General features: G+C 35.7%; 1 protein-coding gene across 5 annotated transcripts in view; it reads right to left on the bottom strand.

The window, feature by feature from the left end:
• LOC126763382 (talin-2) overlaps nt 1-26400 on the bottom strand; it is a 77597-nt gene that overhangs the window by 38508 nt on the left and 12689 nt on the right. For all 5 annotated transcript variants that reach the window (XM_050480835.1, XM_050480838.1, XM_050480840.1 and 2 more), the window contains exon 2: nt 8264-8369. The gene's annotated coding sequence lies outside the window, so the exon portion shown is untranslated. The remainder of the gene's footprint in view (nt 1-8263; nt 8370-26400) is intronic.

The raw sequence follows: 26400 nt of genomic DNA, 5'->3' as shown, positions 1-26400 counted from the left end.
ACCTATAAAGTGTCATAACTAAGCCATAAATAAAGATATTAAAGTGAAATTTGGCACAAAGGATCGCTTTAGGGAGAGGCATATTTGTACGTAATTTTTTTGGAAAAGTGGGCGTGGCCCCGCCCCCTACTAAGTTTTTTGTACGTATGTCGGAAACTACTATAGCTATGTCAACCAAACTCTACAGAGTCGTTTTCTTCAGGCATTTCCACATACAGTTCAAAAATGGAAGAAATCGGATAATAACCACGTCCACCTCCCATACAAAGGTTATGTTGAAAATCACTAAAAGTGCGTTAACCGACTAACAAAAAACGTCAGAAACACTAAATTTTACGGAAGAAATGGCAGAAGGTTTAAGTGGTTTAAGAGATATATACGTTAAACTTAATAGAGGGCGGCGCCACGCCCACTTTTTCAAAATTATTTGCCCACAAATTGCTACTGCGACCCTGTACCTTAACTTAGTGCTTAGTTATGCACATTAAATTCTATGAAAGCATTTATTTATTTTATAAAATGCCTAATAAAAAAATCAGGAAAAATTTTTTTTCTGACTCCCAAGTGCATATAACCGCTTTGATATATAATTTTATACCTTTATGTATATAAGCATATATAACTTAGTAACACACATACAGACATATGGAGCTGACAAAAATAACTTCATATGTATTAGCATCCCTCTACATACATACATAAGTATATACCACGCTTAAGCATGGTTATGTGCTTATAAGTACGGCGCTCTGCAGAGTGCGCGTTGCTGCGCCTGGATGTAGGCTTTGATTTTTAATTAACAACGTCATTGTAAATGCTGCGTCAATAACTGCGCTTATATGCTAAAATATATATAGCCTAAACATATACTTCTTTACATATATACATATTCTGTATCAAACAACCAACACATAAGCACACATACCCGCAGAGATAACAGAGAATCTTCGGAGCATACAATTAATGCTAACAAACTGATTTCAGCGATTAAGTTAATTTGCGCACATTGAAAAGACAAAACAACAACAACCAACTACTACTATAACAACAACCACATAAACAACAACAATTACCACATTAGAGCAAATGCACCGCAGCAAGGTTAAGCCGAAACTCCGTCGCCACAACACTTGTTTATGCAGCTAACTCGCCAACTCAATGACAACGCAGCACTTGCCACCCACCGGGACGGAATGTGAACCGTGCAAGCAGCCCACAAGCCAAGAAACCAATCGCGCTAGCGATCTAACAAGCTAACGAGCGGGATTGTTGTTGTTTTTCTGCTTTTTTGGGATTTTGTAAAGTATATTAGTGGATAAAAAGGAAATGTTGTGAGCTTGTCATTATCATATTAAAAAAGTAGCGAAATCATGTTTCAGCCAGCAGTGTAGGGCTCAACAGGATGCCAATATTGCATGCAATTTACGAAGAAATCTTCGTGCAGTGTGAACACATTTAATTAAAGTAAATAGTTGTGCGTATTCTCATCATAAAACATGAGAATGCTATTTGCCTAACTCGAGCACTTTTTTAGCTCACTTGACGGCGAGGCAATCTTAAGCGGAAAATGATTAATGTCGTTGAACGAGGAACTATTTGAAAGTCGACTAAGTGGATCGGCGAATCAAACACAACACTCCAGCTTTGAAGGTTTTCGATTCAATACGCGCCGGTGGAAGCATAGGAAAAGGAAGACCTCCACTCCGTTGGAAAGATCAGGTGGAGAAGGACCTGTCTTCGCGGAAAGAAGAAACGCCTGGGGCGCTGTTTTTAATTCGGCTATAACCGCATAATCATTGTGTACGCCAGTAAAGAATTAGAAGTGGATCGGCAATAGATGTAGATATATTTCCAGTAGCAGATTGAAGCATATTCAGTCGTTAATAAAGTGACAATGAGCTCTAATCTGGCTTTCTGAAACTAGTACGAAGCTGATGATAGAGCTTCGAACAAGCCAGAACTCCGCAGTCGGACCGTTACCACTACAGTCGATTCTTCGACCAGAACGGACGGAACGGATTTTTATTCACCCAAGGACTGGTAGATAACACGGCAGTATTAATTGAAATTATTTGAAGAATGTTTTGTGCCATTACAGCAGCAATCGCACAACGGAATATAATATGAGCCCCTACTACTGGGATCTACTAAGTAGAGTCCTTTATAAGCAGTTTCTACTCGGCTGTTTTCGTGGAAGTCATTCCTGCATTCATTTTCCTGATGCAGAACCGTCGTTCCAGGGACAGCAAGACCTCGTTCTTGATCAGTCTTCGAACCCTACAATTCAACAGTCATTAAACGCTATTCCCAGAGAAGCAATTAACAATTTTCCAACTATGGGGACCACGATATGCCTCGAGAAACGAGAGTAACCGTGCGCATTGCGTTCTGAGTGTTGAAATAAATTAAATTTTGACAATCACCACAGGTACGTGAGTAAAAAACTGCATCATTTATTCGACTGATAGCGCGTTTTCTAGGCCTAACAATAGAGGAACCAACCAACTCGAAGTTTCTTTTTCAAATTATTTTCTTATATCATATAATAACGGGTTTTTCAAAAGCATCGCTACAAAAGTAGACCGATAAGGACAATAAACGACGCCATATTAAGCATACATTTAGTAAGGTTTACTATTTCATCATGGAAAGATATACAACTAGTCGAAATTATTAAATTTTACTACCGAAATTCGGAGTTAGTGGCCTCAATTTTAAGAGCGCTACGTCCAATTTATGGTCGTCAACAATTGAGCGTCTAGTGCGATATTTTGAATCCACAGGTACAGTAAAAAATGTTTCCCCATGTCAGTGAGACAAAAAAGTGACCCAAATCAGTCTCCCACACGTCGTTCTCAAGCGTTGGGCAGATCTATGACGTCGTTGTAACGAATTTCGCGAAAAGATCTTGGTCTTCATCCTTATAAGAACAAAGTGACGCAAGAACTGAAGTCGCTTGAACACCAAAATCGTCGTATGTTCGTGAATGGGCTGAGCAACAACTTGAAAACTATCCGGATTTTCATCGAAAAATCATCTTCCGCGATGAGGCTCATTTCTGGCTGAATCGGTTCATCAATAAGCAAAATATGCGTTTTGGTCAGACAGCAATCCTCACATACTCCATGAGTCACCATTGCATACCGAAAAAATTACGGTGCGGTTTATGGGCCGCCGGCGTCATTAGGCCGTACTACTTCCGTGATGATAAAGAGCGTTACGTTATTGTGAATGGGAATCGCTACCGCTCAATAATAACCGAATATTTTTGGCCCGAATTGGATGGTATGGACTTGGACAATAGTATGTGGATCCAACAGGACAGCGCCACAAGCCACACAGCGAATGTCACAATCAATTTATTGAAAACCAAGTTTGATGAACGTGTTATCTCACGAAATGGCCCAGTCTATTGGCCGCCTCGGTCGTGCTATTTGACGCCGTTAGATTATTTCCTGTGGAGCTGCGTCTAGTCTATGGTCTATGCCAACAAGCCAGCGACGATTGATGAACTTCGTACGAATATCGAACGTGAAATTGCAGCAGTATCGGCCGATTTATGCTTGAAAACCGTCGAAAATTGGGTTCAGCGTCTGGACTTCGGCAAGAGAAATCGAGTTCTATACGTAATGGCATCGAATGTACTTTCACCGGAATTGGGAATTTCATTTATATCCAAACCAGTTACATAAGACCGAATACGATGAATGCAGTGGGCTCTCAAAAGTGAAGAAGTGGACTTCGATTTGCTTCCGCATCCACCACACTTACCGAGGACTCGAAGGAATTGGGATAGCAGAACTTAAGTGGTCACAAAGACCTTCTGATCCGGGCTGAGGCGCACGAAGTCTACGTAGTTTGTGGCTCTTAGCAAGATATAATAACAAAGATTGTCGGATAAATATCCTTGCGTTGAGTAAAAGTTTTCGCTCGAAGTTGTCTAGTAAATGGTATATCTCAGTATTAGATACCATTTTGGTTCCTTTCAGTTCAAAATCATCTCTAAGATCAGGATGAAAATCGAGGGATCGGAGATCAACCAGAGTAACCTAACCTATAATCAAAGTCTCATTTAAGTATCTGAAACCCCATGACAATTTACGTAAAAACCCTTGAGTTCTTCAATCTCTTCTAAATGTAATGATACGTCAGCTAAAACAATAAAAAAAAATCCTGCGTTTTGCAGCTAATTAATTAGAAATGTTGCATTTGAGTAAATAGTCTTGCCGAAGACCGCTCTTAGTCCGCTCGTGAAATAAAACGGTAAATCATTGATGAAATGCAATTAATCGTTTTTGCACAACTGCTTAATTACCACAGTGCAATCGTCGCATCAGTAGAATACCAATCGTCGAATAACATAAAAATGGCAAATGCACAACACACGCACATTCGCATTCACTCGTACACTCACACGGTGGTGAAGTAGTCATATTGCTCATAAAAAAATGTAAAATCTATCAAGAGCGCCAGCGAATGGCAGGATATCACACTCATATCGCTGTAACATAAGCACATGTATATGGGGGTACGTGTGTGTGTGTTGGTGTGTACACTTGCCAACGGTACACAGCAGCCGCCATGAAATCTCAACTGGCGCGACAATGTGGCGCCTAGCGACCATTTTGTCTGTGACTTAAATACAAGCTTCGCTAACCACTTGCTATGTGTGTGTGTGGAGACCACATTTAGCGCGTATGTGTGTGTGGGTCGTAGGAGCATTTGACTGTGCGAGCGTTTTCATGTTGTTTGCGCAATGCTGAAAGGAAAAATGTCACGAAGCTGCGACAACATGGAGCCATTGTGTGATTCTGTACATGTGTATGTATGTATACATACATATATCCTTTCTTCATTCAGTTGCCTAGTCTACAATTCTTTTGTGCAATTCTTCTCGCTTGCATACGAGTGAGTTCGTGCATACGCCAATAAATATTTATGGATATGTGTGAATGTAAAAAAATATATTAAGCACCTACCAATATAATATGAAAGCCGTTAGTTACAGTTATAATAATTTCAACACATTGCCGTACAAGAACAATTTACAAGTATACTAAATGAATGCTTTGATGATACTATGTTTTTGAAAAAAAAAAATAATTTTTTTATGGTTTGGCACATCTAATAGCTGTTGTTTGAACTTGTCCAGAAATATTATTTTTTACTTCTAAAACTTACACCTCAAACAATGAGGTTCGATTTAGATGCAGTCATCGAAAACTTCGCTCTTGCGAGTCGTCGTTTTACCTCTGTTAATGACGATAACATGAAAAAAGTTAAAGATATTCTTTGAAATCGTCATATTGCCATTAGAGACATATCAGAGGAGCTCAACATCTCTTATGGATCGGCTCAATACATGTTGGTTAAAGTTTGGGGTATGAAGCGATACCAAAATCTGAATCTTTTGCAAAAACAACGTTGAGTAGAGGTCGTAAAAGAGATCCCTGACAAGGTGGCTGAGAACTTTTCATTCAACAAACACATCATTATTGATGACAATATATTTGTTTATGAATATGATGTCGTAGCTGTCCAACAATCTAGTGAAAAACAAACAAAAATAAGCCGAAACGGCAAAAATGATTTTATTGGCGCCTACCTTAAGGGCGTTGATAAAGATTTATATTAAAATACATGAAAATGTATTTTTGTTTGCCAATCTGCATCAAATTTGATCAGATGGTATATAGAAAGTCTCGACGAAAACTTCTATATATAGAAATAATTTGAGTAACCTCTGACCAAACAATCCAATAACTAAAAAATATTTCATTACAACGTATCTTATGATCTTTTGGTCCCAAACAAGTAGTTGGCAGTAGTGATAGTGTCCGAAAACAATTCAGCAGGCAATTTCGAGAGATCTATTAAATCGAAGGCTTGTTAGTTAGACGATTTGGTCGAGTGTTGAAGGTTCTTTGATAAAATTTTCAAAATGCTTAGAAAAACAAAAAGGCTAATGCTTAAGGTTAGACATTACAAAAAACGCTTCCTAGGAATCTGCATAGGTACTCAGTCTCAATAACAGAGGAATGGAAACGTGTGAGAGCTGCTTGGTTTCTTGTGGACAGATATGACGGTACAGACGGATGCCGGCTGCATCAACCTTTTAGAAGAAAAAGAAATAGAAACATCTCAACACTTCCTCCTTGAATTTCCCGTTTTCGGCAGATCAAGGCAAAAAAACCTCGGATCTCATATACCATATTAGGACATCCAGGTGAAATAGCGAAAATAGAAATAAAACCCCTTAGCAGATTTGTTATAAGTTCAGAGCGCTTTGCCGATAGCTAATATCCAAATACAGAAGATTTTATCATTAGGCTTTACGAAGGACTGAACATAACAGTCTCAGTGTGATCTCTCTGCAATGCTGAGTGACCAGCTATCTAGCCTAACCTATGTGAAACATACCAACCAAATATTACATTTTCTCATATGACACCAGACGAGAGAAAAACTTTTATTATAAATCATTTCACCCTTCATTATTTAATCAGTAGGTGTGTGTCTTGATAGAGTATGTCATTGTAAGCAACGATTGTTTCATTTTCTATTTTTTATTACTAACAACATGGAAAGATTTACGCCTGAGCAACGTTTACAAATCGTTCAAATTTATTACGAAAATTCACGATCTATAAAGATGTGTTTCTCATGCTTCGCTCAACTTATGGTCAACTGAGCGTACTATTCGCAACACCATCACCCATCTTGAGATCCAGCATTCATTATTGGATAAAATTCGGTCGAATAGACCACGATCGACATGCAGTGAAAAATTTTTGCAGCCTTTGCTGAGTGTACACGAATATCGGGCAAAGTCGATTCGGCGTCGTTCGCAGCAACTCGGACTAACGTATGGAACAAATTGGCACATTTTACGTAGAGATCTTAAATTGAAAACGTTCAAAATACAGCTTGTGCAAGAACTGAAGACGCTCGACCTTCCCAAGCGACATCGTATCGCTACATGGGCTCTTGAAAAATGAAAATGCAACTTTCAATGGCGACTGTTATCTTGGCGTGATCTCAGCGACATTTGCTTCCAATAAGACGGCGCCACTTCCCACACATCGCATAAATCAATTGATTTGTTGAGAGAACACTTCGGTGAGCAGATAATTTCACGTTTTGGGCCGTTCGATTGGCAATCCAGATCGTGTGATATCACACCGTTATACTTTTTCCTGTGGGGATATGTAAAATCTAAAGTAGTATATACGGACAATCCCGCTTCGACTCAGGCCTTTGAGCAGAACATCACGCGTGCCATTCGCCAGTTACCAGTCGATATGCTCGAACGAGTCATCGAAAACTGGACAAAACGAATGGACCATCTGAGACATTTGAAATAGATTAGAATAGATAATCTTCAAAAAATAAATGTCAAAGAATATTCCTTCGAATGATAATAAACATGCCACATTAAATTTGAAGTTTCTGTGCTTTTTCTTCTAAAAACAGGAGAACCGAGGAAAGGAACACCCTTTAGTATATGTAAAACAGAAAATCTATTTTTTGAAATTCACAGGAAGATATAACACCTTAAGGGGTGGTATTAAAAATTAAATCATTTTTTTCATAATTCGATGGTTTAGATATTCAAAAATATCTTCCAAAAAAGATTTTTCAAAATTTAAATAATTTCTGAAGTTATGGCCGTTTTAGTGTCGTGGCCGGAATGGCAAACGTTAACGTAAAAATTTAAGCGCGTTTTAATCGAATCCACTTTTTTAAGGTGGTTTATATGATATCTCAAACTCTACTTAACCTATACCTTTTAAATTTGATAAATTGTTATATTTGTTATGCATCCCTCTCTCAATCGCCCCAGCCTCGGAAATTGGAAAATTTAAATTTTCAGTATAGATGAAAAATTCAAAAAGATAGAAAAGGGAGTTAAAATTTTTTTTCCAAGTGAACGCTAATTTGTAATTTTTTCTTTGTTAAAGGTGAATACGATAGCGATTTCTTTACTAATGAATATTTTAGATCACTATAAGGGTTGAAATCATGTTAATCAGGAAGCAGCCTCTACTTCGCCGCCTGTGATTCGACGATTTTGTATATTTTTTATGTACTTTAAATATCAATAAAATCATATAAATGGCATAAAAAATATAAATGACTGCAACGACATGTTTTGACAAAATACGAAAATACTTTTTCGACTACCCAATATATCAGTGATGCCCATTGTAATTAAAGAAAATGCCACTTATTATAATTAATAATCGAGGTTAATATCACTCACCTTGTTTTAAGCAAAAAGGTAAAAAATTCGTAAATTGTTGTAAAAAAAAATGGCGATATTGTTGTCGTTCGTTTGTTTATATTTGTTAACTTTCGATGTGAGGAATCTGAAAGAAAAAATAAAAGGAAATTAGAAAAAATTAATTAAAGCACATTAAGCTACCGATATTCTTAAGTAAAAATAAAAAACTAAAAGAAAAGTTTTGAGAGAAATGCGTTTTCCATATTGAATTCCATTTGCCTCGAATGTGCTCCATATCACACTTGCTAAATATATTCACACCCATAAGAGAAAACCTTAACCAAACAGCAAACCAGGCCAGCAATGTCAGTGAGGCATTGGCCGTGCGGTTTCTGCTACCGCAACTTTGTAGGCTTTGGAACCGTATAAGCTGTGAATTGCGAAGATAAACCGCTTCTATTGCACTTCTTCGCTAATGTCTTAAGTATATACATATGTATGTATGTATGTATGTATGTATGCAGGCACATTGCAGTCACATTTCAAACACCAAATCGGTGGGTTCAAGTTTTCCCATTGAAACTTTTCTTGGAGATCAAACGACGCACAATATCAAGGTAAGCTACACAGCGAGATATTCTTTTGTAGCTTCGCCATATGCGTTCAACTCGAGTTTATTGATTACTTTGAGCTCAAACATTGTGCACCACTCTTAAATATGGAGTTTGCCGGAAAAATTTTCTTTGAGCGCCCAAAAGCTTGTAACACTTTCGGCAGAAAATATTTTAAAATATGAATTGTTCAAATATGATTTCCCGTATACCCCAGCAAGCCCTTTAACTTGTTGCAATAGTCCAACCGGTCACCCTAAATTTTTATATACGAATTCGATATCGTACTTTCAGAGATAAACAAAACAGTTCTGAATTTCCATAATATAGATTATTCAATCTAAATCTGCGAAAAGTTCTTCTTTATTGTCGTAGGCACTGATTACGTGATTATAGCCGAGTTTACAACAGCGCGCCCGTCGTTCTTCCTCGATTCTAGGTGTAGCCAAGTCCTTCCCCAGCTGGTCTTTCGAACGGAGTGGAATTCTTCCTTTTCCTCTGCTTCCGCCAGTGGATACTGCGTCTAATACTTTCAAAGCTGGAGTGTTTTCATCCATTCGGACGACATGACCTAGCCAGCGTAGCCGATGTCTCTTAATTCGCTCAACTACGTCAATGCCGTCGTATATCTCATATAGCGCATCGTTCCATCGACTGTGGTACTGCGTTGCCAATGCACAAAGGACCATACATAAATCTTCCGCACAACCTTTCTCTCGAAAACGCCGACTCACCAAATGTTGTCTTCGTCCATGGCTCTGCATCATATTGTAGGACGGGGATGATAAGTGACTTGTAGGGTTTGGTCTTTGGAAGTCTAGAGAGAACTTTACTTCTCAATTGCCTACTCAGTCCGAAGTAGCATCTGTTGGCAACAGTTATTCTGCATTGGATTTCGAGGTTGACATTGTTGGTGGTGTTTACGCTGGTTCCAAGATAGACGAAATTATCTACAACTTCAAAGTTATGACTGTCAACAGTGACGTGAGAGCCAAGTCGCGAGTGCGACACGTGTTTGTTTGATGACAGGAGATATTCCGTCTTGCCCCGTTCAAAACCAGCGCCATACGCTTCGCTTCCTTATCCAGTCCAATGATATCAATATCATCGACGTACGCCAGCTAAGATAGATAAATTTATGAAGAGTACTGGTTTCTTTTCAACATACCTTGACAGATTATGAGCTATAAAAACTCTGCGACTGATAAGAATAATATAACTACAAAAAAGCGTTAGATGCAAGATATACTATAAGAAATACTGCATCATGCTCTCCTACCCACATTTCTCACAGTGTAAGTGTAAAGAATTTCTTTTTCTCCCAAACGTAATGTCGGATGCCCCACAACAACTTTGCCATTTGAAGGCAAACGGTCACGTCAAAGTTGTCTGCCTCAACCTCTCAAGTGCAGGAATGCCACTCAGGGCCTTAATTAGAAAAAAACCGATGGCGACCACCTTTGGTGTTAAGACTGCCGCGACGCTGAAGCAAAACTTCGTGCAAGAACACTATGAAGTGCACATAGTCGACACACTGATGCTGCCGAAGACTGCCATTGCTACACAACAAATAGGGAACGGATCGAAGCGTACGAGTGCGAATAATTACGAACACGTACAAGCGCACACGAACACCCAAGCAGAGTTAGAGTAGAGTATAATGCGCCTATAATGCAAGCAACTAGGAGATGCGAGTGCTCGCGCAAAGAAGACCAGGCATTTTGTGCCACGTGCCGAAAGCACGACAGCGCGCAACAACAAAGTTCACTTAATAGAAGAGTAAATATAAATATATACACATACATACATATGTATGCAATGCATATACAAAGCATAGCTGTAGTATATCTGTCTGTCAGCAGAAGTATTTGTATGTTGGATATGGCGACTTGACGCCGAATTAGCCGCCAGAGTGTAGGTGCAAAGGCATTTGGCCCATTTAAGGCCGTCAACACACTTTGTATGCACCTACATAGCCGCGTGCATACCTTTGTTACCGTTTGTTGCCCATTGTCGGCGCACAAATTGGCCGCGCATTGAAAGCGGCCAGCGTGAAATCACTCAGCCGGCATGCAGTAGCTACGCGGTTGCACTATAAATGTTGTTGATTGCTTTATAAGAATGCACATACATGTACATACAAGTATATGTATGTATGTATATATCTAAGTCGGTAAGCGCTCGTTTCTATAATCATGGCAAGTGGCGCGTAGCTGTCGCGTGGGTCGGCCACAATGTATGTCCATCAATTCGGCGGATGTAAACAATGTCACGTTTATTATATACATACATATATAAATCTAGATATATTTGTGTGTGTGTGCATCAACGTGTGTGTAGGCGGACAGCTAACGAAGTGTTGCATTATGGTGTTGTACGCTCCAAATATGAAAGAGTTGCATGCCCCACACACATGAAAGTGAAATTGAGCGACCGAACTTTGGCGTGTTTACAATATGTCAAAATCATCACACGATAATCACTTTCCATTGTCGTTATTTGTTATTAGAAATATGTGTGGACATATAGCATATAATAACGGTAGATATACCTGCTTATGCAGTTAATATATTCAAAGTATTATATTCGATGCGTCGGCTTTTATTTGCAGAGAAAACGTTAAGCTTATTTATAATTGTTATAATGGCGTGTAAAAACCGTTAAAAGCCATAAATAACGGATGAGAAAGAGCTAAGCTAGTGCGCTGTGGAATATTAGATTCACTTGCATTTAAATTCCGTAACAGAGTTGCCACTTACATACATGCATATGTAAGAAAAGATCGATCAAAAGGAACAATTTTTTATTAAAAAAAAAAAAAAATTTACGAAAATTTTTCCAATGTAATGCTAGCATCTCTATCTCTATAGCATATATGTATGTACATATGTAGCTACCATTCATACTCCTATAAAAATGCACCCGACAAAAAATGTCAGGATCCAATTCATACCCTCACTTCTTTTTTAGCTTGATTGAACTCCGTAATCTTGTCAAGAAGGTTTATGTGTGAAAGCAGCACAATTATCTAGTCGAATTCTACACAGGAAAGTATACGCATACCTCATTAAGGGGGTACTCTCATGTGAACGCATACATTTTACCACATTTTAGGAAATTTTTTTTTATGCGACAACAAAATTAAATCATTTTAATTTTTTAATATATGTGACCTGGTCTACGGAAAGGGGGCTTAGGTGTCAAAAAAAAAAGGAGAACAATTAATGAGATAACGAGAAACTGACGATTATTTTTAACAGCTTTTCGCAGAAAACTAGTTTTCGCACGTTAGCTCCTTTTTCGTAGACCAGGTCACATATTTTTATTTGTATTTTGAGATGTACAAAAAAAATTTTTTTTCGTCGTCCCCAATAAAAAAAAATAGTTCACTGGTCATGGTGATAGCGGCTGTTCATGTTGTCTGAAATAAAAAAATTGAATGGATTATTAATCAGTAGTTCTGCGGCTATCGTCCTTAGCAAATATAATCACTTTCATTAAAAAAAAATGTCGAACTTCAAAAAAGTCACGAAAATCTTGTTTTTTTCGTTAAAAATCGTTAAAAAAATCTTTTCGAAAATAAACAATTCTGGTTGGGACGATTACTATAAATGAGTAGAAGAACATATGTAAATTTTAAATATAAAAAAAAAATCGATTTTTCGAAGTGATTACATAAGAATACCCCCTTAAAGTTTCTATAATATCTCAAGATTATGTCATAAACAAGACAAGCTGTAAAATTTTCATATATGTATGTGACCTGGTCTACGAAAAGGGAGCTAACCCTCATTAACTATTTTTGACACCTAAGCCCCCCTTTCCGTAGACCAGGTCACATATACTAATTTGTAAGCAATGTCCTTCCCTTCTTTCACTAATTATGTCACAAATTAATGAGATTATCCGTCAAACGTACACATCTTTTGTGTTTGTTATCTGTGTTTGTTCAATTCGCGACTGTCAAAAGTTCGCCGATTAAACTACAATAGTAGTAGGAAGTGATCCATTTCGAGGTTCTCTACTTTTTTAGAGAAAAAACACAGAAACATCAAATTTAATAGGGAATGTTTATTATCATTCGAAAGTATATTATTAAGCATTTATTTTTTGAAGATTATCTCTTTCAAATGTTGCCCGCGGCTACGTCTCAGATGGTCCAACCGTTGAGTCCAAATTTCGATCACTCGTTCGAGTGTTTCGACTAGTAACTGGCGAATGACATGCGTAATATTTTGCGCCAAGGCCTGAATCTAAGCGGGATTGCCCGCATAGACTCTACAACTTTACATATCCCCACAGGAAAAACTCTAACGATGTGATATCACACGATCTTGACCGGCCCAAAACGTGAAATTATCTGCTCATCGAAGTGCGCTTTATATAAATTCATTGACTAATGCATTGTGTGGGAAGTGGCGCCGTCGTTCCATACGTCTGTCAACGAGTTGCTACGAACGGCGCTGAATCATATTCTCCATGGTCTCGTGTACACTATCATAAGTTGAGCGAAGTGCGCGCAACACATTCTTTACAGAACGTAAATTTTCGTAATAAAGTTGAACGATTTGTAAACGTTGTTCAGGCGTAAGTCTTTCCATGGTGAAATGCCAAACAATACTCAACAAAAATAACATGACACTTGACACGACTAACGCGTGATCTGTCACAAAAGGCCACTGAAAAAAGTACCTGTACTTGGATCACCCGACTACTACTAGTCGGTACAAAATATTTCTCAAATATTTTTGAGTTGACAGTTGGTGGTTTGATTCGATAAGGAGAGGCTCGAACGTTATTATAACAACATAGATGATGTCTAGAGTCTAGAGTAACATATAAGCCGATATTTAATAATTTTTGTAAGAAATGATGCTTGAAACATCTATTTATAAAGTTAAGACCTCTTAGTTATTGGTGATGGTAGTAATTTGAAATCTATTTTCATTTATAAACAAATATACTCAGGATCAAAATTGACTAGGACTGAGTTTAAACAGCGCGCGCAAGCCGAGTCGATATTTTTTTTTCTAAATTGATAAAACCCTTTTAAGATCTTTTTTACGACGCGAAAAGTTTGCCTATTGGTTATAATACTCTGATTCCTTACATTATAACAATTGTTATAAAACATTCAGCATTTTTTGTTCTTCAACCCAACCAAAGGAAAAGATAAAATAATCAATACCTTCTTACTACTCTCGAAATATAATAATAAATATAATATAAATTATAACTAGTTCTGTCGATTTGATAGAAAGAATTGTTGTTAATAAATAAAAATGTAAGCTGGTTTCAAGATGACCTTCGTGATCTCTCTGATCAAAGGCGAATAGTGAATGAGCTCACTCTGTAATATTGCAAATAGAAACCATCATAAATCTGAAGGTGATTTTATAGATCTCACTTTGTAATATTAAATTTGTATGTAGAACACATTGCAATATCGGCATATAGCTTTATAGTTCAAATATGAACCATCCCTCTCATAATTGAGGCCAGGCAGTCATGCAATGTAAACTCGGTGCTTGGCACGTACACCAAACAAAATTCTCAGTGGGGAAATCCACTTTTAATACCCGATAAAAATTATATAACATATTATTTATTATATATTATTATTCGAGCGTCAAAGTCTATATCCAATTTTAGATATAAAAATATAGTTGCGTGCAATTGCTTATGATTAATTTCATTTAAATCACAATATACATACTTATGTACGTATGTAGCTAAAAAAGGATTTTCAAAGTATGACTTAAGAAAGCGTTATGAATCAGAAGTAAAGAATCAAGAAAAAATAGTTAGAATTAAAAAAAAATTGCAAATTGAGTGAGTAATCGAAAAAAACTATAAACGACTGACGCATTTGTTTCTTAAATGAGTCGGGCTTTGCTATGAGGGCTGCTTTGAACTTGAATACATTGGCATATGGATGTAAATATGTATACATATGTACATATGTATATATTTATGAAAACATTTTATAGATCTGCAAAGCTCAAAAACGATCATATATATATCTTATATTTAAAATAGTATTCCAAAACATTAGATAAAAATAGTAGATGCCAACTAAAGTAAAACAAAGCAATTAAAACATTCTTCTGAAATGGAATTGCCACCTATTGATAGAAACTAAAACTAAGCACAAAATTACAAAGGTACTAATATTTGTAAAGCTTGTATTTAAATATATTTTAAAATATTGTTGCCACCTATTAAAAATGCTTAAACGATAGTAATACATATAATCAAATATAAGGTCTTTAAAAATCTTCTGAAAACTGTTTGTTGAAGTTTTTAAAAATATTTTGGAACAGAGTTGCCATCTGTCGTGAAGTAAAATTGTGTCAAATATTATGTAATGTGCTCCACAATAAAATGTGTTTAAGAAAAACTTTCGAAAAGTGTACGACACGGCTTTAAAACTTTTTTTAACAGAGTTGCCACCTATCGTAAAAGTACAATTATGGAAAATATTGCGTAATGTTTTCTAAAATATAAGGGGTTTAAGATAGCCTTTCGAAAAGTGTTCGGTACCGCTTTAAACTTTTTTTTAACAGAGTTGCCACCTATCGTAAAAGTAAAATTGTCGAAAATACTACGAAATGTGTTCTAAAATAAAAGGTGTTTAAGAAAGACTTCGAAATGTGTTAGGTGCAACTTTATAAGTATGCTTAAACAGAGTTGCCATATATTGTAAAAATAAAATTGTGGAAAATATTACGTAATGTGCTCCAAAATTTAAGAATCCCCTTCGATAAACATATTTTTGAGCAAAGTTACCACAGATGTTTTAATTCACAAATTATTTCTGTTATTACTGAGCTTTCATCTTATTTTATTTATTAATCTATTTTTTCTATTTTTATTTTTTTGATTTTTTTATATTTATAATGTAACATTTTTATGTAAATTTTTTTTTTAAAGAATTTTTGTGTTTTATTTTTAATTTCTTTATTAATTCGTAGTGTTTTACTGTTTGAATTCTTTTCGTTTTATTTTTATTGTTTATATTTCATTTACTCTTCTTTATTTCTTTTTTATTTTTTTTTTCTTTTTAAAATAAAATTTTTAATTCCTACGTACTAATGTTTTCTCTTATTTTTAATAAACAAAAAATTCTGTCATCTTCATTTATTCATTTTGCATTCAAAATTTGCGTAAAAACAAAGCAAAAAGCAACAACAGGGCCAAATGTTTACTAGCAAAAGACAGACACATTTCTACGAAAAATATAAAATCTATAAATTATATAGTGATTCATCAATGGGACTGAGAGAAAGAAACATGACGAATCATACTAAACACATACACATACCCCTACACAACAGAAGCTGCCAAATTGAAAGATAGCCAAAAATCACAAAAAAAAAATAATTAAAAAAGTTTAAAAAACATTAAACGAAATCTAGCATTAAAGCTACTATAAGTATATAGTATTATGTATGTATGTAGTATGTAAGTATTCGTTGTGCTCATCATCAGAAGGTGTAACGCATGAGAAGACGCCGTCTGTTTCTTTCAATGCCGCTACCAGCTGCCGATCATCGTTTACAACACATAATCTCACATACAAATTAGATAGTTACACAAAGGTATATACTTATATATTTATATACACATACATATATGAATATACCATGTAAATTTCTATTCCTTATATATGTACATAATTTGATTGGAAATACCATCATCCAATTCATTGGTTGTGGCAATCGTTGTTAGTGCCTTCTTTTTTCGAAATCGAACAAAAACATTTTTAATTACACAGTGAATTAAATACAACGAAAAGTGTGGAACGAAACTCTAGAAAAAAACAACATATGCTCTGTTTACCTTGGTTGTTATTTTTATTTTATTTTAGAAAAGAAAACGACGACGTTGCCAAAGACATTGGGCAATAAATTATTAGTTTTGGTTGATCAGCACTTTCACGGTGAAGTGTCAACGAAAATTTTATGCTGAAGAAAGCTTAGTATAAATAAAAATCAAAAAAGCTTAGCATGGAAAACAAATGTCAAGAACTTGAAAAAACACTAATTTTAACTAACTAATCCTCAAGTGTTGCCGGACAGGAGAAACGTCACGATATACGTGACATGTAAGTAGGGGTGGTGGATAAAATGAGGCAAAAGGCTTGTCAGCTAAAAGCTATTCCATATGGTGGGTTATTTTTAGTGGGATGATATTTTGACATTAACAGCTCTTTTGGCTGGAAATCTTGACCGAAAATAGTTCGAACTTTTTTCTAAAATTGTTATTGACCGCGAAAAAACTAAAGCATTCTCAGATGATGAAAGTTATATCAGAATTTTTTAACGACGTTAGCGTTAACCAAACTTATACTTTGAAAATGCTACTGGAAATGTAATTTTGGAGCACTGTGGGCGCTATATCTAGATAAATGGTCTTGATGAACAAAAAAGTCCATCGTTCAATTTGTGGTTCCTGCAGGACTGGTTCCCCACTATTTTGTTACTTGCCATGATAAAGTCTCAAATGGTATAAGAAATGCCGCTGATTTGACAGTCCTTGACCTAATATGAATGCGGTTATATTCCGGTGATATATACCGGACTATCTTCAAAATTTTCGAATCTGAAATTGATCTAAGTTTCAGCCAACATTAAACGTTTTATGTAACGCTGCAAAATACTCTCTGTTGGCAAAGGCAAACTTCGGGCATTTTTTGGGATTTCTGTTATTCCTAAACTAAAAAATTAATATAAAAAATTGTGTTTATAAAAATGTATACCACTAGGTGGCGCCAAAGTCAAATTGTGACCAAATTTAGTCCGATTATCGGCTGAATATCGTGGCAAAGAAGAGCAGGAGATGGCCAAAAATCAAGGTTATGTTAACACTTTTCATCGATTATCGAGGTGTGGTGCACTCTGTCAACAAGGAATACTATTTGTTATATGTCGTTTGTGAGTAGCTATTCATAGAAAAAGACCAGAATTATGGTCCGACAATTCTTGGTTTGGTTTGTGGCATTTTCAACAAATATAATGTCACAACCACCATATTTGCCGGATTTAGCTTCGTGTGACTTATGGCTATTATATATGAATCGAAGATTATTGAAATACATTAAATTCTGTAAATGTATATATTTCTATTTCTTTATTATATGAAATCCCTCTTTAAAAAAATCACAAAAACCCGCGCCTTTTCTGACTGCCAAATCACATGCATTTTGCATTATATTTTTTACTGCTTATCAACAATTTTAAACTTTTTTATAAAAATATTTTATAAATAATTTATTTTATTTTATAAAAAAGTTTTGAATTTTTTGTGGCAAATTTTATGGCATTTTATGGCATTTCAATGCATTAGCTCATATTTTTATCACGCTTCCAGGAAAACACAACAAAAAACACCGCATATTTCAAAATATTATAGCAAAGATTTCTTAAAGTAAATTTCGCTGTAAAAACCACAAGCGATAAGAATATATTTAGGAAAAAACAAAACATTGCAAAAACACAAGAGATTAAAAAAAATATGAAAATGACTGAAAATATGCGGCATATTTATGTATTTATATGCTTATAAGTATATAAGAAAAAACTGAGTTTTAAAAGAATGGATAAAAACGCCAACTGGAAGAAACTAGTGGTATTTATTGGAATAATTCTGAAACAGCTTTGAACATATTTCCAAAGGTATAGCAAACGTAAGAGTCTTTAATAATCGAATAATAATATTTAACTATATACATATATATGTATATATATGGTATATGTACACATTTCTATAATATTATATACCGACGAATGCACACATACATATGTATATGTAGTGTATACAATATAAGCACACGTGCTATATAGAAATTGCACAAACAAATCAAAATTAATCTCATTGTGTTCGTTGACATCCACACCATGGCAATGACTCGAGCTGTCTATGCAGTAAGTGGAATCGACCAAATAATCTACTCATAATGTGGCAAATTATATCGAGATAACCATCAGCAAGCACCAACGTTTGGCAAAATAATATGACTAAATTAACCCCTTTCATACAAGGATACAAGAAAAGAGACGGGCGAAAACAAATACAGCCACAGTATGTAAGCAAATTATGTATATATGTACATATGTATGTGGTGAAAATAAAATATAATGGATCATTTTGAACTTCACTGCACGGTTAGGAAAAACCGAATGTGAAAAAGTGTTGCCTACATTTCGGCGCGAAACAAGTTACGTAAGGAAAGTTGAATAAATACCAAATATATGGTAGTCGAAAAAGTATTTTCGTATTTTGTAGTATATTTCCAGTGCTACCAATTACATTGTTTCATACCATACAGTGTGGAAAAGGTGCGATTTTAAGCTTCCTTTAACCAAAAATTCAGGAATGTTGGAAAAAAAGTTACAGCTGTTCAAAAATGAGTGAAAATAATGAAGAAATTCGATATAATTTGAAATTTTTGTATAAAAAAGGGAAGAATGCCACGCAAGCCATCAATGAAATTTGTGAAGTTTACGGAGACGATGCTGTATCAGTCCGAGTAGCACACCAATGGAAATTTCGATTTACACTGATGAAAGTTTTACACTGACGGAATAATACGAAAAGACTTTTTCGACTACCCAATATCTTGGGGGTTCTTACATATCTAGGAAATACAATCAATATGCACTTAATATATTTATTTCCGTTGCCAAGTTTGAATACCCCAGATCTTGAAAGACCAATATTAAGATGCTTGCACAAAATTACTTTGGGATAGAGTAGATGGTGGACAAATCAAAATATTCCTATTTTCAGAGTAGTGGGAATTATTTAAATTTGGTACGTACTACTGATATTTGGTAATTCAGAACAACCTCTCAAGTTAATGAAAACCTAGAACCTTTGCGAAAGTCTTCAACTAGGGTGGGAAAAACATACTAATTCTATCAAATATGGCGCGTTGTTGAATGCTGCTTGGCCTGGACTCTGCTTGGGAGCTCAAGCGCGACCACTTTTTCACCAAACCAACCAATTATTTTGTATGCCGATTCTGCAAAGTTATGCCTCTCCCTTTCTTCCCCAAAATGTTTTATTTTTTTTACTTTGGGCAATATTCTTTAAAAGAATCAGAACTTTAAACTTGTTGGTCAAAAGGTGAAATTTCCTGCAGGGTACAAACCCCCGAACAACACGTGCGTAGTCCTTGCTATTAGCGCCTATTATCTAGTTCCACTCTCATCCAGCGCTTACAAAGCTAAAGTCTTTGATTGATTTGTGTCGCTGTGTGTGATGATGAGGCACTCACTGTGCAAATACAAACAGTCAGTGTGTCTTCAACAATGCAAACTGCTCTTATTTACTCGTATTTCAAACTATTACTGTTTTCATTCGCTTTTATTATTTTGGCTTAGCTTTCTTGCCCACATTAATGGTGCAGAGCGCAATTCTTTGTTTACAGCTGCATATAGGTACGAGGGTGGGTCGATAAGTTGGTGTTTTTGGAAGTTTTAAGAGAAATTATAGAAGAAAATGCAACCTTGGTGCTGTCATTTTTGACAGTAAACAGATCTGATTCAATGCGGGAATGAATTAATCTCAGCTGTTTGGAAATACCAATGATTAGAAGAGCTGAGAACAAGGGTTTACGGCATTCATGATCAAAATATAGATTTCTCGGAGCACGAAAGTTCCAGATGATGTAGATTTTTTCGTAGAGTCTCCCAAAAAACCAAGAGTAGAGGTGAACGCTTATCGCTTAGTATTATTATGAGATTTTGCACAAATTTTACGTAGATTTTAGTCAAAAAACCGAGATACTTGGCTAAGATCAAGCCACGGAGAGACTATCTGGTAAATTGTGAGAAAAGAAAACAATGATTTCTTTGTACCAATAAAATCCCTGAAGCTATTACTTTTTTTCAACTTGAAGACACCAAAACAAGGTAGAACTTTAGAAACATAATAATTAGTCATCCTTTAAGAATAATAATTCAAAGAACTTTTAGAAAAATATTTTCCTCCATCTGGGAAAAAGGACTGTAAAAAGTCTAAAAATGTTCAAATCTTGCTTTTATGGTAAAATAAAATACTTTCTACGAAAAAAATCTGTCACTCAAAAGCTGAATGGCTTTACAAACCACCCTCGTAACGTTGTAAGTCCATTTGTACATATGTATGTGTATTTAGCTTTCAAGCATTCCTCCTATCCTATTACATTCTGTGCAAACATTTACTATTTTCTCGAGAAAAACAAAATCACTTTTCTGCCATGAAAGCGCGGTCATGTGGCTAATCGTGGATGTGTTTACAAAAAATGACACAACTCAAATTACTCAGATATATCTACACACATACTTATATACTCGATGCACATAAGTAGTTCGCTGTGGACTATTAAACCCAGAGTAGTTACTCAATTGGAGTGATTTTTTCAATGCACACGCACCATGTTGCATGGAGCAGAAAGGTTTTCTTGAACTATCGGTTTAAAATAGTATTATTGAAGTAGATATACAGGGCTTTCCAATAAGAGTAAAATGATTATTAAAAAAACACTAACTGTTAAGAAAATTCAAAGGCTTTTCAATTAATGTAAAATACAACCGATACCATTAAGTTCAGCATATATGTATGTAGCATCATTCAAATAGCCTCAACGACTTCTTTTGCAGACACGAATTCGATGAACCTAATTTACGAATACTTTTTCCACTAAATCAAGTCGTCAGTCATGAATAGTACGTTCAATATTGACCTCTAAAGCTTGAGGAGAGTCTGGTTTATTTACAAAGACCAATGACTTCAAGAAGTAATCTAATGGTGTTAAATCACAATTTCTGGGATGACATTCAATATCACAATTTCTTGAAATAATCAAAACTCCAAACTTTTCTCGCAATAATTGGGTTGTTGCACGTGCTGTATGGCACTTGGCCCCGTCTTGATGGAACTAGATGTTGTCAAAATCAACTAATTATAATTGCGGTCATAAAAAGTTGGTTATCACAGCTTTATTTCGAAAGAAATACGGACCGATGATTTCACCAGACCAAAAACCACACCAAAAAGTCAATTTAGGTGAATGTAATGGTTGTTAATGAATAATTTTTGGATTTTTCTTCGCACCAGAATCGACAGTTTTGTTTATTTACAGCACAACTCAGTTGAAAGTAGCCTCTTCGGAAGGCAAAATGATATTCACGACGATTACGGTTGGCCAAAATTATTGCTCAAAATCCGCCAGGTTGTGGTTTGAAAAAGTCGTAATTCTTGAGATCATCTAGGAATCGACAAATTGCGGTCTTCAGCATCACATGCCTGAAGAGCAGCAATATTTTCATTATTACGGTTCTTTGTCTTATTGGCACTTGAACATTATGTAAAAAAAAGTATGTTCGAAATGTTCAACAATTCGACGAATAGCGAGCACGGTTGGACGAATTTACGAGCATAAAATGGCAAAACGAAAGAAAATTTGCAATTGGAGATCCATTATTTTGCTAATAAAATTGAATAATTTGTTAACGTTGGTCTTGCGTATATCTTTCCTTGATGAAATTGTAACATTGCTGAATACAATGAAAAAAACTACAGATCATAACAAATTAAAACTGACCGAACATTTACTTTTCCAATCGCCTGCTCTTCCTTTTTGTACATTTTTCTTTTGAAAAAGCAATTTTTAAGAAAAAAGGTGTCTGGCTGTGAAGAATCTTTTGCTCACAATTATTTCAAATCAAAAAAAAAAACAAAACAAAAAAAAATATATTATAACAATAGACAAATATGGGTTATGCTCGAAGAATCTGTCTAAATTTTAATATTTGACAAAATGACAGCTTTAACATCAACTAATGATCAACTCGTTAATAAAATAAAGGAATTTGTGCTTGAGAATCGACGACTAACAGTAAGAGATCTGACTGGCATCGTTGGAATATCGGAAGTATGTATACATATGTGAAAACCATTTTGAAAGATCATCTGGTCATAAGAAAAGTGAAAACACGATTGGTTTCGCATTAAATTTTTTCGAAAAACAGCGTCGCGTTAATGACTGTGAAAAATGCTTTCCGACTGTCAGTATGTCATGAAACGCATTATTACTGGCGATGAGTTTTAGATCTATGCTTACAAACCGGAATCAGACGATCAATCGGCCGAATATCATGGCAAAGGTGAGCCGAAGCCGAAAAAACGACGTCAAAGCAGTTGAAAAGCTAAGGTTATGTTGACAGTTTTTTCGATTATCGAGGTGTGGTGCAGTCCGAATTTCTTTCGGCCCAACAACGGTCAACGAGTAATACTATTTGAGTGTTATGCATCGTTTGCGCGAAGCTATTCGTAAAAAGGGACCTGAATTATGGGCTGACAACTCTTGGTTTTTGCACCACGATAATGCACCGTCGCATACATCATTAATACTTTGTGTGTTTGCCAAATTTTCAACCAATATAATGCCGCAACCACCGTTTTAATGAGAATGGGAATCGTTTGATTTAACTCCGTGTGTATTCTGGCTAGTCAGCGAACTCTCACGACTGCTTCGTGGAAACCGTTTTGAGTCAATTGAAGAGATTAAGCGTGAATCGATACTAGCATTGAAGGCTATTCCGGAAATTGACGTTAATAACTGTTTTGAGGTTTGGTAAAAACCTAAATATAAGTGTATTGGGACCAAGGAGACTCTACTTTGAGAGGGACGACAGAGACTTTGAAAAATAAATTAAGAATCTTAAAATAAGAACAAAGTCTTACTATTTTTAGTCATATTTCACTATTGATATGGATGCTGTAACGGTAATTAAAAAACAGTATTTTTTTATTTTAATTTATTATTTCGAAAAATGCTCTTGGTTCGGTTCCAACCAAACATGGCACATCCTTACTTGCTTTCTTTGCAGCAGTTTTTATTTTAAAGAAATTTGCTACGCGAAAATATCCTTTTATTCGAATGACGACGCAGAGAAGGATATCTTTTGTAGCATTTTTTTAAAAGTACCGCTATAAAAGTGTCTTTATCTTAAACACTTAAGCCAAACTAGCCGCTTTAGCAAACTTAAGTATTACGAAGGAGTGAGAGAGAGAGATAGTGGTATGCGGTGAGTGAGTCGTCGGCTTAATGTCACTACAATTTAGCTAACGTAATAAGTCGACAAGTGTTTCCAAACCAATTCAATGCGAATACACTCGTACGAGAGCCACATATGTATGTATGAATGTATGTGTGTATGTACGGCTATTTGTCACGATAGCGTAATAGTGGGACAAGCAATGGAAGAATGTGCGAATGTGTCGAATAAAATTCTTTGGCTCCAGTCAGTCGGGCACCGCTGCTACGGAAACAAGTATAAAACGTGGCATTTTCATCGCCAACAATGGCAACAACAATAACAAAAACAACAATGAAGAAGACACCACGTAAAAGTGAGTTGCCAAGTCCATAAAGTTTGAATGAAATGAGTGAGGATTGCAACGGATCGTTGGTAGTGGTGAGGCGACTCCCGACGAACGCACGCGGAACTATAAATTCTGTGAGGCGAGCACCTCCACATACATAGCGTCTACAAGTACTAGGTCTGTATGTACAGAAGTATTTAGAAAAATGCAATTGCATACACTTAGCGGTACATACAAACACACATAATTTTATATGTATATATATGTGTATGTATATCGAGTACGTAGGCACGTATCTCCTACAGTGGGTTGTGAAAGTGCTAGGCACTTGAAAGATTTCTTGCTTATTCGCCTGTTGCAACACCCACAGCCATGCTGTCACTAGTTTTTCTACTTTTCTATTACTCATGTGTGGCTCTATGCATATGTATGTATGTACTTATGCCGAGTTACTCTGCTATGACTAACCTTCATGACTTAATTTAGTTACGGTGAAAGGAAGCAAATACCTCGTGATCTTAAGTGTGAGTATTTTAAAAAAAAAGTTTAACTTTGTTGTAAATTTGTTGTTGACAAATCAACAAAAATAATAAAAAAGTAAAAAAAAAAGTATTAGGTACAAAAAATATGAAGGTCCTATATGGAATACATGGTATAATTAATTTATCGCCTAAATGTAGGCAACATTTAATCAAATACAATTTATTGGCGTACAAAAGATGGTAAGATATGAGATAAAAAATATCTTGAGAACCTAAGAATTCCGATTAGAATTATTAGCCGTACTTTAGGAATTATTCTGCCCTTCCCTAAAATTGGTGTGCTAAATATGTCATGTTTTTATTTTTTAAAAAAAGAGGAAGCCATTAGTTTTGAAAACACTCTAAAGGGTTCATGCTGAAAGTTTAGACTGGGTTTGGAACCTGCAGTTCAAAATTCTTTGTCCCTGAATCCTAATGGTCTCTAGTATTGTGGTGTAAAGTGAAAATATATAATAAGATTTTATAGAAATACCCTAATACCCATATATCCTAGACGTAATGGCAAGAAAGCGAGCAAAGACTTGAACACCAAGGGAGATCTCTTTCAAGCTCGGTGACTCCAACAAAAAAATTTCAGAATAATTTACTTTAAGAAAATACGCGATCTCCTATGGCGCTAAAAGAGTGTACACGAAGACCGGCGCCGTTCGCAGCAACTCGAACGGACGTATGGAACGACTTGGGGAATTTTACGTCGAGATCTTAAATTGAAAGTGTACAAAATACGGCTTGTGCAAAAATTGAAGCTACTCGACCTTCCCAACAGACATCGTTTCGCTCTATGGGCTCTTGAAAAGTTCCAAGAAAATCCGACGTTTTCGAGCCAACTTTTTTCAGCGATGTGGTCCATTTCTGGCTCAATGGATAAGTAAACAAGCAAAATTGTCGCATTTGGGACGAAGAGCAACCTGAAGTGATTCAAGAGCTATCATTTCATTGCGAGCCGATGGAATCATCGGACCATATTCCTTCAAAAATGATGTCGGTAAGAACGTAACTGTCAATGGCGACCATTATCGTGCCATGATAACCGACTATTTGATGCCTGAAATTGAAGCTCGAGATCTCCATTTTCAACAAAACGGCGCTACTTCCCACACATCGCATCAATCAATGGATTTATTTAGAGAACACTTCTGTGAGCAGATAATTTCACGTTTTGGGTCAGTCGATTGGCCACCAAGATCGCGTGATTTTTCCTATGAGTATATGTAAAGTCTAAAGTCTATGCGGATAATACCGCTTCGATTCAGGCCTTGGAGCAAGTTTCGCTAGTTATTAGTCGAACATTTGAAAAAGATAATCCTCAAAAAATAAATGCCAAAGAATTTTCTTTCGAATGATAATAAACATTTCCCATTAAATTTGAATTTTCTTAAAAAACTAGGGGCCTCGAAATGGATCACACGTTTGTACTACTACCAATTATATCTAAAATATATTGTAAAATCATGGTCTGGAACCCATATTGGCTTGGCTTAGACACCTTTTCAAATTATCAAAACCAATATATCACGCTTTAGGAATTAAAGTTCAACTCCATATCAGAGTTCCAGCGCTTTATAAAGCTAACATTACTCGCGCTGCCGAATTTTATTCAAATTTTTAGCAATAGCACTGAAATATAAATTATTGAAGAGTCTTTTTT

This window comes from Bactrocera neohumeralis, chromosome 6 (assembly GCF_024586455.1).
Source record: "Bactrocera neohumeralis isolate Rockhampton chromosome 6, APGP_CSIRO_Bneo_wtdbg2-racon-allhic-juicebox.fasta_v2, whole genome shotgun sequence".
NCBI lineage: Eukaryota > Metazoa > Arthropoda > Insecta > Diptera > Tephritidae > Bactrocera > Bactrocera neohumeralis.
Note: the sequence above shows the minus strand (reverse complement) of the source record. Positions and strands in the feature narration are given on the sequence as shown.